Source organism: Etheostoma spectabile, chromosome 5 (genome assembly GCF_008692095.1).
Source record: "Etheostoma spectabile isolate EspeVRDwgs_2016 chromosome 5, UIUC_Espe_1.0, whole genome shotgun sequence".
NCBI classification, from domain to species: domain Eukaryota; kingdom Metazoa; phylum Chordata; class Actinopteri; order Perciformes; family Percidae; genus Etheostoma; species Etheostoma spectabile.
In genome coordinates, this window is record NC_045737.1 from 12,696,911 (window position 1) to 12,708,703 (window position 11,793).

General features: G+C 40.5%; 1 protein-coding gene and 1 long non-coding RNA gene across 2 annotated transcripts in view; both read left to right on the forward strand.

Moving 5' to 3' along the window:
• Positions 1–11,793, forward strand: part of prdm6 (PR domain containing 6) — a 114,270-nt gene that overhangs the window by 20,711 nt on the left and 81,766 nt on the right. The gene's annotated exons all lie outside the window — the stretch shown is intronic.
• LOC116689430 (uncharacterized) lies at positions 226–9,785 on the forward strand. The gene is made up of 3 exons (XR_004331986.1): positions 226–236; positions 509–512; positions 9,618–9,785. It is a non-coding gene; the product is annotated as an uncharacterized LOC116689430 (long non-coding RNA).

Consider the following 11,793-nt stretch of genomic DNA (forward strand, 5'->3'; position numbering starts at 1 on the left):
ATCGGGTCATGTTGGCGCTGTTATTTTACTGGTCAACAATTTCTTAATTTCCCACTAGAGACAAAGGTATTTTAGTTTGAGTTTAGTTGATTATATAGAGTTCATATTTAGATTCTTTATAAATAACTGCTTTGATAAAACAGAAAATATAATGATTCCCCCCCCCAAAATATAAAACTTTTTTATTTTACAAAAATAGTTTCTGAAAACATTATAAGCGGGAAATAGGAGCAGCAGTCTTCATTTCAGATGAACAGTGGTCAGTTAAAAATATTTCTGTTAGCTTTTGAGAGGCTGTTCCTCATGTGCGTAAAGTTGGCTGGATTCAACTATATGCAAATGGGGAGCAAGTCCCTGCAACGCTACCAGAATGCATTGCACAGCTGTTCCCATTGAAATGAATGGGAAGCGGGGAAAACACTCTTTCTGAAAATGGACACACACCATTAGTTTACCACGATTGACAGCTAGCGCTCAGGAAGCCCAGAGTTGGTTTTGCCGGCCAAAGAAGGGTTTTTCTTTGTCTTTATCAACAATGGAGTGTGAGATAGCATCGTAATTAAAGGATGTATAAGTGCCTCTTATTTGTTCTGTCGTTGGGATATGTGCGACGCTTTTGTTTTGAAAAATCCTTGCCAATGTATGAATCCATGCCGCAACCTTAGAACCAACGTTAGCCTTAGCTAACATGGTAGCCAGTTGGAGCATTCCAGAAACAGAAATAAAGTTTCATGACGTGGTGCATGATGTAACGTTCAACGTTAATGTGTGATCGCCAGTGAACGTGTCAAAAATAAGTATTGTTTGCTTAATTGGCGCTCGCAAGATATGACACCATCCTGACGCCATAAAAGTGCTGTTTACAAAGAACTTTTATAGGTCTCAGATGATTGGCATTCAGCCTGAAATAACCCGCCTTTGTTGCAGAGTCCGTTACCTCAGAGTTAAAGTCCTTGTTTATGAAGTGTTCACACTAATTTGTCCATCACCCGCGGGAGGAGGACGAGACACGCTAAGATTAGGAAAAGGAGGAAGGTAGAAAGTGGAGGGAGTGAGGTGGAGACATGGTGAGATAAGGAGGAGGAGGCCGATGAAGAGAGCAGATTACAGAATTAGTGGAGTTTCATTGATTAGCTGTAGAACAGAAGCGTACGAGCATTGATCGGCTCTCAGGAACAGTTTTACAAGATTTGGACTGGAAAAGAAGAAGAAGTAGACAATTGTGTGTTGTGTAGAGAAAGAGAAGAAGAACTTTTTCTGATACTGTTTCCAGATACTGATTGGTTACTGAAACAGCTTATTGTTCAGGCTGAGGAGCTATGGCACACCGTCCTATATCTCTGCTCACCTAGCGTACCTACTTCTTAGTTTTATTTGTCAAAGCTGATACTGTTGGATGGTAAAACACTTGAAGTGGTGCATTCGTGTGCTGGTGTGAAGCTCCGACATCTGACATTTAAGAGTTGATTGCTTAACAGAGACCTTTTTTATTGCAAGAACATCCTAAATATGCATTAACCTTTTTAAAGCATCCATGTATGCTTATTATTAGTTCTAGGAATTTTATTTTCCAACCCTATACAGTGGCTCTTGAATGCAGCGCTTTTCGGCATGGCAAGTTTATTGACATATGTACAATTTAATTGAAACACATGTTAAAATTGTTGAAAATTAAAATTGTCATCACACACTTGACACTAATTCCAAAGGCTGGCCTCCCTACGCACACATGTTCCACCAAAACAAGTTTCTTCCTGAGACTATTTTGCAGTGTCACGATCATGATTGGTTTAAAGAAATACCAATAAACCAGAGCATGTTTATCCCATCCCAGAATGCTGTGTGGACTTGCCAGCCCCTCCTTCGCAGCACTGTGGAGGAAGGTCTGGCAGAGGTAGACTAAATAAATCATAACAGAAAATAAGACAATTTCTAAAAGAAAAAATAAATTAAGAAAAAATACAGTAGAATTGAAGGATTTAAGAAGCGCAGAAGTATAAGACAGTAACGTCTTTTAATGACCTCAGAAAAGGTAGTGGCAAATAGAAAAGCTTAAAAAAAAGTTGACTTCTTAAATCTCAGAGATCAGAGATAGACACCATTTTAACATCATTTTGGAAAATGTTGCCCTGGGTTTTCATCCAGGGCAACACCCTTAGTTTGGTGTTAAGTTCCTCATTAGGAAAACTGCTCACCGGTAAATTGACTAATTAAATGAGTGGGCAGGTATGGTGGGACATCTAAATCCTCAGTTTATCTGCTCTCAGTGCCACAACTGTAGCTGCTGTTGCACACATGTACTTTGTATCAGCAGTGTGTGTGACGCTCCGCAAGAAGCAACAAACTGTCAGTTAAAACAACTACAACCTATTACAGAAATTCATCCATAAATCACTTGGATTAAAAGATGGTTATAGATGTCGGTTTAAAAACCATCAGATGTTGGAACAAACACTCCATAATGTGTAAAGTGAATATTTTTTACAATTTGTATCTCAGCATACTCTCAGGGGGCGAAAAGCTTTGTGTGTGTGTGTGTGTGTGTGTGTGTGTGTGTGTGTGTGTGTGTGTGTGTGTGTGTGTGTGTGTGTGTGTGTGTGTGTGTGTGTGTGTGTGTGTGTGTGTGTGTGTGTGTGTGTGTGTGTGTGTGCGTGTGTGTGTAAGTGAGAGAGAAAGTGTCGTAACACCTTCCGACATGATAACTCACTGCTGCATTAGTGACTTTTTGACACACACACATCATCCTCTGATGGCAAAGCAGCCATTTACATGCCAGTGTTGCTTCAGAGCTGCAGTTAAGTGTTTTTAACTGATAACTGAACCACATTCCTGTCTGAAAATGTGCACACACACACACACACACACACACACACCCACACCCACCCACACACACACACACCACGGTATCTCTGTGGCGTCTGCTCAGTCCAGACAAGGAGAGAAGATTTTACTCTCTGTAATAAGGTCAAAAGGTTTAAAACTCCGTATTTCAGACACACTTTCTGTATCACACACACACATAGACACACACACACGCAGCTGTTGGTTGAGGTTTTGCAGATCGCTCCCCAACAGCTGTCACTCAGAAATATGTGTTCAGCGCGAAAAATGTAAAACTACCAAATATTCTCACTTCAAAGCTCTAAATTTTATGTGAGCCTTTGGAAATGAGAGAAATACTCTGAAGTGTCGGGACCAAAGTATTTCTTTGTTGTATTCTGTACCAATACGACAAGATCAAAAAATACTAAATACGAAAAATATCCTGCATTTAAAATCCTGCTTAAATTTAAGTATTATCAGCAAAATGTGCTTGCAGTAAACGCCTACTCGTTCTGCAGTCCATTGTGAATGGATGGGTGGGTGGCCGTTCACACACAGCACTTTCAAGCCAGAGAGTGGAGTTTGCTTCCCGCAGAAAACTAAAGCCTTTCACCCATTTATGTTCCTTAGGAGTGTTTTAATCCATACCACAATTTTTTTCTTAATCTAGTTGTTTTGGTGCCTAATCTTAACTTTCGTCGTGGCAAAATGCTCATATTTTGTGGACTAAATTTAACCGTAAGGTCCGTCAAAATGAGCGGCAGCTCGCAGTGCTTTGCCCTAAGTTCTCGGCGTCCTGGAGCTTGTAGCCATTGCCAATTTCATTGGATATCATACGCTTTGGTGTGCATACATTTTCGTACAATATCACAATATCTCATGAGAATGCATCGGCCTATGTGACCACACAGCATGTCAGCTTTTACTCAATACTATTTTCAACACCACTTACATTTTTTTTTCAAATGCTATAAAATTGAATAAGACACCTCAGAATTAATGAAAGTAGAGATGTGTACTTGCCAAAGAGCATTGTGGAGAATCTATCATGTTATTTTGGGTAATTAAAAAGAACATTGATATAGGAAAACGGGTCCATTTGACCCGAGGACAACATGAGGGTTAAGATGTTTTCACACACGTTTTAGAAAACAGTTTTTTGTAAAATATGACATTGTATTCCATCCAAGCCGCCATGACAGTGGTTTGAAATTCTCGAGCAACCAGACCTACGTGACACGTTCGTCCAATTAGCTGCAAGTCAGGGGCGTGGGGCATCAACCGTGGATATATGACATCACGACACCACGCTTCAGTCATGTCGCAAAAATGGATCTGTACCGTAATTCTTTTCATCTGTCGCCCTCTCCACTAGGAAGGAATAAGCCTCAACTATTCCTTTAAAGATCAAACCCATCGCCCTGTAGCCTTGATAAATGGCTCTGTTTGTTGCTCATGGCCAACATAAGCACACATAGTTGTGTACGACAAAGATAAACAGCTAGATTTAAAATTGAACCAGTGTTTACTCATATTTTGGTTTAAACAGTATTTGAAAATGAACAGAGGAGAGGTGGATTATTCTGAAAGAGTGGTTTAAGAATGTTTTTTTTCTTTCTTGTCAGTGTATCAAGCAATGGATTCCTTTTACTCTTTAAAGAACACATTCGTTTAACCCTTGTGTTGTCTTCCCAGTCGACCATGACACTTGTTTTTTTCCGTTTTTCAATGTTTTGGTTGTATTTTTCAGCACTTTTTTCCCTTTTGATGCTGATGCTTTTCCTCTCTACTTTTTTTTCCGTTCTTGTCACTTTTTCTGACATTTTTGAAGCTTTTTCCAAGATATTTGTCACTTTTTTCAACATTCTTTTTATCATTTTCCTTTTCAAATGCCATACAATTGAATAAAACATCCAAATTCAATGAAAGTAGTGAACTGATCATTTATAATACTTGTGAAGAGCGTTGTATAGAACCATCCACATTAAAGGTTAAATAAATGCTGTTTGTCAAATGCTAGATGCTAATATACCGGCCCTATTTTATATTTTATGTGTCCACATGTTTTCCTTAGACATATATGGGCACAGAATGATCAGAGAAAGGTCTCACCTACTGTGTGTGAGCCAGTTTGGAGGTAAGCTGCAGTGATGAAGTTAACAATTAGCTGCATCTTTGATGTTTCATAATGTCGAAGAGCAATAAATACAAACGTCTTGGCTGGGGTAAAGTAAGATTTGTTTTTCCTTTAGATTTCTTTCAGATTTCATTGAAGTGTGAATGCGGGCATGTGTGTAGACAGTGACAGAGCAGTAAGTGAAGCACTGACAGCAGAGATCGATGACTGAGAGAGCGAGCTGTAATCTACCCTCTTAAAAACACGTGTGTGTGCGTGTGTGCGTGTGTGTGGGTGTGTGGGTGTGTGTGTGTGTGTGTCTTACCTTCATTCTTCTGGTTCTTGTTAATGTGAAGAGGCAGAGAGAGACAGATTAGATATCCTCCACTTCAGTTTCACTGAAAAACTTCACGTAACTGATTAGTTTCCTTCTACTTCCTGTCATTCAGTGACTTCTTTGTTAGACCTGAAGTTAACTAAAATAATTTTTGATTTTCACACTATCTTACTGTATTAAAATTAGCCAAGTCCCTTGTTGCGTGTCACATCTTCCTCTCTCTCACCTGGTTTCCTATCTCCCTATTCACCTTCAACTGTCCAATCGGGGAAAGGGAAAATGCCCCCAAAAGTAACCTTAAAGCAACAGTACAGAACTTTTTGCAACTTAAAATAATGTTTCCAAAATCGTTTCAGTGGTAACAGGGTACCCTAAAATACCAATTTAAGAATTCTTAGAATTTGACGCATTTATGAAGAAATGGTCTTTCTCCATTTTGTGTCTTTGGAAACTTCGGATCTGCACAGGAATTAAAATTAAATTTCAGTCATTTTGAAAAACGTTTGTGAGCACAGTGAGAGTTTTTAATGTTGTACACTCCAGAGAGGAAAAGTATTGACAAAGAAGCATCTTAACACGGTAAATATTTTAAAGACACTTTTTAAGACAATAGAAAATGCTGTTTGTGACCAGAAAGACAGACAGGTCCCAAATAAAATGAGGTTTTGTGGGGATTAGAGTTGAAACAAGAGAAAATGAATCCAAAACTATTTTGAGAATTGATTCATCGTTGAATTTTTCAAGCCAAAATGGCAAACTGGTTCCACTGTTGGTGGCCATTTGCAGCTTTCCTAAACTGAATATATTTGGGTTTTGGAGTATTGCACAAACAAAACAAGACAACAATTTGGACTTTAAGAAAATTCACCAGAGAAAATAACCGGGAGATTAATCAATAATGCAAACAATCATCAGTTGCAGCCCTAGGGAAGATTCCAACATGTTAAAACCCATCGCTGAAGTTCTTTTGAACACCGAAGCCTCAGCTGCTCCTCCGGGAGCTGCAGCTCGTATGATGTGTGGTCTCAGTGTGTGAACATAAAAGGACGAAAGGGACATCTGTCCCGCACAAACTGAGGATATTTTGGACATAAATTATGGAGCTTTAAGAAACCGAAGCTGTAACAAAAAAAAAAAAGGTTTTGTCAGATGGAAAAGAAATGACAGCCGGAGCTGTGCAGTGAAGCCGGAAGCCTGGCAGTGTTTGCAACATTTTCTAGCGGTTGAACTAAACAACATGTTATATTTGGCCGTTTGTCTTGCAGATGGAATTTTACAGTGATGGATTTGATAAACACTCGCGGCCACAATGTCTTTGACAGAACAGCATCAAGCTAGGAACCAGCTGCTGGTCCCAGAGGCGCGGGTTTGAGCTGTGCAGTCACCAGCAGAGGGGCACCCTGGCGGTTCTGTTAATGAAGACATGGTGGAACAAATGATCTGAGTTACATTCAAAATATGACGGAAGGTTATGTAAAAAAAAACACAGTTTGAAACTGACCACGAAACAAATCATCGAAAACAAGACATATCGGGACAAATTTGGAACCACGGGCATCATGACAACATTCAAATTCACAATACTTAGGCCAATATTCATTAGTTAAATAGATAAGTTTGATATTTAATACATTTATGCCAACACGGCAGTTTGTGAAATCACGTGAGATCACGTTGTTTTTATTTTCTTGATTTGTGTCCACGGCCTTTATCTAATTTTTTTTTCTTGTGGTGGTCAACACATAATGGGAAGAAGCATCTATACGGAGGTTGGGTTTAGGGAAAGAAGAACGGGGAAAGGAAAGGTCACACACGGGAGACAATCCGTTGTCTTTAGGGGACGAGGGACAACAACGGGACGGTTGTGTTTAGGAAAAGAACAATGGGGAAAAGAGACATCACACGCGGGAGACGATCCCCAGTCTCCGGGGTTAAAGTCCTGTGCTGTTTGACCCATCCACCACCAACCTCCCTAAGCAGATTTTCGGCTTTTAATACTACTTCGCTACCGTAGTCGTGCTGTGATCACTAAAGTTGCTTTCCATTGTAAAACATTAATTTAAAAAAACGTGTTGATTACCACGAAAAAAATTAGATAAACGTGTCCGTGTATACAAATCAACACATTAAACGTCACCATTTCACGAACTGCCGCAAAACTGGGTTGTTTATGCACATGTTGGAATTATTATTCATTTATTTTGAAGCACAGCAAGGGGTCGTTTCTTTTACAGCACCTATAGGCAATTCCAAATGCTTTACATAAAGCAAAGAGATGTATTACAATATCTAAAAAAACACAATAAAGAGACAACTTTACTGTGTCAGGCCACCTTTGGATGCTCCTGCTTTCTGGAAAGCAGGGTAAAGTGGAGCAGGGCGACGCAGGAGGCTGTTAAACGTACTGGGATTTGTTTAAATAGACATCAGTGACAAATGGCTGCGAGTAACAAAAGCTTTAAACAACAGCAGAGTGCAGGAGTTTCCTTACAGGCTGCAGGGAACATAACACATCACACACATGGTCGTACTGCTGCGAGGACCCTCCGTGACGTAAGAATTCCCTTTTAGTCCATTAAACCCAAAACCAACTTCATTCTAACCTTAACCTTAACCCCACAACCAAAACTTTATTAAACACCCAGGCCCGGACAAAAAGGTCTCACTTTCAAGTTCTCACATTGGTCCTCATAAATATACAAGAACAGGAGGACGTGTTGCCATAAACAGAGACGGCGGGATGAAGGCATAGGCGGACAATTTATGTTTCCATCCGTGGGTGCTCACGGGGTGCACGCCCTTTAAAAAAAAAAAGTAGTCAAAAAATGTTTCTGAACCTTAGGAAATGGAGAGCGGCCGACACGAACACACACACCTATTAACTCGATAGTAAAGTAGGTTATCTTTCAACTCAGGACAGCGCCACTTCTCACTAATACACATAGGACTGGAGATGAGAAGTTTAACTGACACGTAATCATTTTAGTCGTGCATTTGTGTTGCTTCTGTCTCCTACGCATTTTGAGGCTCCAACCGTGTTGTTGTGTACAGTGTCCATGGTTGAATAACATGTTCTCGTTCCTATTTGGTTTCACACAAACAGCGGTCTCCTGGGTGAAAGTCCTGTGTTTGTTTGACTCATTCATCCGCCCCCGACCTCTTACCTTGCACGTTAGCTGGATTCTCGCAATATCACAAGGTCGAGCAAGAATTGCAGGCTCACATATCACGTAAAAGGTACTGTGTTTGTGTCTGAATCGTACCGAACAATCATCTTCCTGTGAGGAGCTTCTGGCAGCTACAGGTGTGATTTAAGCGTGTGTGACTGCCGCGACTGATAATTGAAAACAACAATGGTGGACATGATTATACAGATGACCTGCCAGGCATTTTTTTGAAAGTGGCCGCCCTTTTGTAAACAGTTGCCAATGACTCAGATGAGAACTTTGTCGCTCTTCACTGAGTCATCTCGAATCACATGTGAGAAGACTTAGACTTAGATTTCTCTTTATCGATCCTTTTGGGATGACTACCGCAAGGAAATTGCATTTCCAGCATCTTACAAGACATTTGTATAGAGAATAAGGAGGTTATAAAAAATACAGTATAGAAAAAAAACAGTAAAATAAATAACAATAACAAACTTTCAGCTATAAAAAGATCTTTAGCATAATTAAAAAGAAACAAAAAAACACTTAAGAGCAGTTTGTGTCCAGGTATGTATGTAGATTATTAATTAAGTAAGAAGTAAGTAAGAAGTTGGCCTTCAGGACTTTCTGACTAATATCTTTCTAGGTTTAGGCAACAAAATTACTTAGTTAAGCTTAGGAAAAGATAGTTTGGGTTGATATTAGTTCTGTCAGGTCCATTAAAGTCAAGAACAAAACAGACAATAAAAATCCATCCATCCATGCATCTTCATCCGCTTATCCGGTATCGGGTCGCGGGGGCAGCAGCTCCAGTAGGGGACCCCAAACTTCCCTTTCCCGAGCCACATCAACCAGCTCCGACTGGGGGATCCCGAGGCGTTCCCAGGCCAGGTTGGAGATATAATCTCTCCACCTAGTCCTGGGTCTTCCCCAAGGCCTCGGACTAGGTAGAAGACGATAAAAATGCTTTAGAAAATTTCATTGAAAAAATTACCATCAAATTTTGCAGTATGGCTCTGTTCAGAGGAGTCCCCTGATCTTTTGTGAGTACCATGACAGAGCAGAGAGTCACGCACACACACTTTAAGACTGCAGAGCTAAACTATTCCCCCATATGAACAGAGCGTCAACGATGACATAGAAGCCAGTGTCACATTATACACGACAAGGTGGTGGGTTGCATAGATGCGAGCAGCAAGCAGTTAGGAGCAAACTAAAGCAGCTTTGTTAGGGCGCCCTGTTTGAGTGTAGCCATTTAGCAGCGAGGGGAGTTGACCAGCTGATGTGCTGATGCAGATCAGCTGATGCAGATCAGCTGATGCCACCACGTTGTTGGCCAGTAGCGGTTAGCAGTGTCTTGTCTACTAGAACTGACGCTGACGCTCAATTCTCGCTTTGCCAGACCCTCCTCCACACCCAGGGAGGAAGATCTGACTAGTCCACACAGCATTCTGGGATGGGAGAAAAACACGATGGGAGAATGATGTGCTGTGGTTTACTGGCATGGCTTTAAATCAATCACAATCATCTTGGGCGGTGCAATAAGCACCGAGCAGAGCCACGGTGCCGCTGCAAAATAGCCTTGTGAAGGAACCTGTTTACTTGGAATATGCGTTCAAAGGTTGTTTTAGTCGTTTAACAGAAAACTCAGATTGGACAGATAGTCTAGCTAAGTGGTTCTTAACCTGGGTTCGATCGAACCCCAGGGGTTCGGTGAGTCAGTCTCAGGGGTTCGGCGGAGGTCAAGACACACACCCGACTCATATGATTCGTGATGACACGCCCCGCTTGGCCATCATCAGAAGGGTTCGGTGAATGCGCATATGAAACTGGTGGGGGTCAGTACCTCCAACAAGGTTAAGAACCACTGGTCTAGCTAGCTGTCTGGATTTACCCTGCAGAGATCTGGGGAGAAGTTAACCACAGTCCTCAGAAATCCAGCAGAGTTTAGAATGCCAACACAAAGAAAGTGTAGCCCTGAAGGCTAACCTTTCCTTTGTGCAATCCAGGTGTGTTTCAAACAGATGCTAAAGGGACACTATTGGCTACTGACCAAGCTGCGATGTTTGACGAGTTGGAAATGAGAACTGGTTCATATGAAGTCATAAAAAGTGTATAAAATGTACACACATATTAGACAAATATTCAGATAAAAGCAGGGGAATCTGCAGACAGACAGACAGACAGACAGACAGAAAGACAGAAAGACAGATGTTAAAGTGCTTACACGCAGAGAATAATAAATGAACCTGTTTCCTTTGATTCTCACAGTCATTTACAGCATTGATTGTTTGTTGGCTGTATGGACAGCAGAGACGCCGGCTATTGGCTCAGGTCATCACCTTATAAACGCACTGAGCGCCTCCTCAATACAGTCACACAGCATCACCACGGATGGATGGAGGGATGGATTAATAATGAACACACACAGAAGCCAAGGGGACATTGACTTATTTGAACTGCCTATTGTGTAGCTGGGAATCCATCTGTTTATGTACTGTATTTACCAGTTTTTAATTGTTTTATTGGTAAATTCCAGATGTAAAAGTCTGATTTCTTTTAATTTTTTATATTAAAACTTACTCAAGTACTGACTTGTACTTTACTTGAGTATTTCCATCTTCTTTTTCTAAATGGAGACTTGTTTGGTTTATGTTACGTGTTCACGTATCTTGTTTCAAAAGCATTTTTACACCTTTTAGAACTTGTTTTTATGGCTAAGGCGTGGGCAGGCGGAGCAGTGAGGCTTTTAAGCAGGTGTAAATCAGGTGTGTTTAACATTTCACACCCAGCCGGCCTGTAATTATCACAGCTTCAGCATGACTACGGATAAGAGCCTAATGATTTGTTGCCGGGGCTTGTTTTAAACATTTCAAATCAACTGGAGTTATTTCTTTTTGTTTGAGCTGTGAGTGCAGGACTCGTAATCATTTTCAGTTGCAAAGGTTTGTTCTTAAGAAAACCCGGAAACATGATTACACATCATGTGATGAATCTCTGAAAGATATACAGATACTTGGCTTAACCATAAATATTGCTATACTACAGTTTCACAGTTAGATACTTAAACTACTCTGTGGGTATACATTCTTATTTAACTGGAAGTTGTATATTTTCAGCTCCTTGACATAAACTGCTTTGTAAATCTTCTCTTTCCTCAACATTTCTTGAAGCGAGACTTTCCATTCACACTTGTGTAACCTTTTTTCCAATTTAAAGTGTAACTGCTGCTGTCTTGAAATACGTTCTAAACATAAATATTGCAGGAGGGAAATCTCAAAGGATTTCAGGTGTGAAATGTCTGCAGGGTCTTCATCCCAGACTGCACATTCTTACCGGTTAGCTCGTCTCATAATTTAAACTTCTGA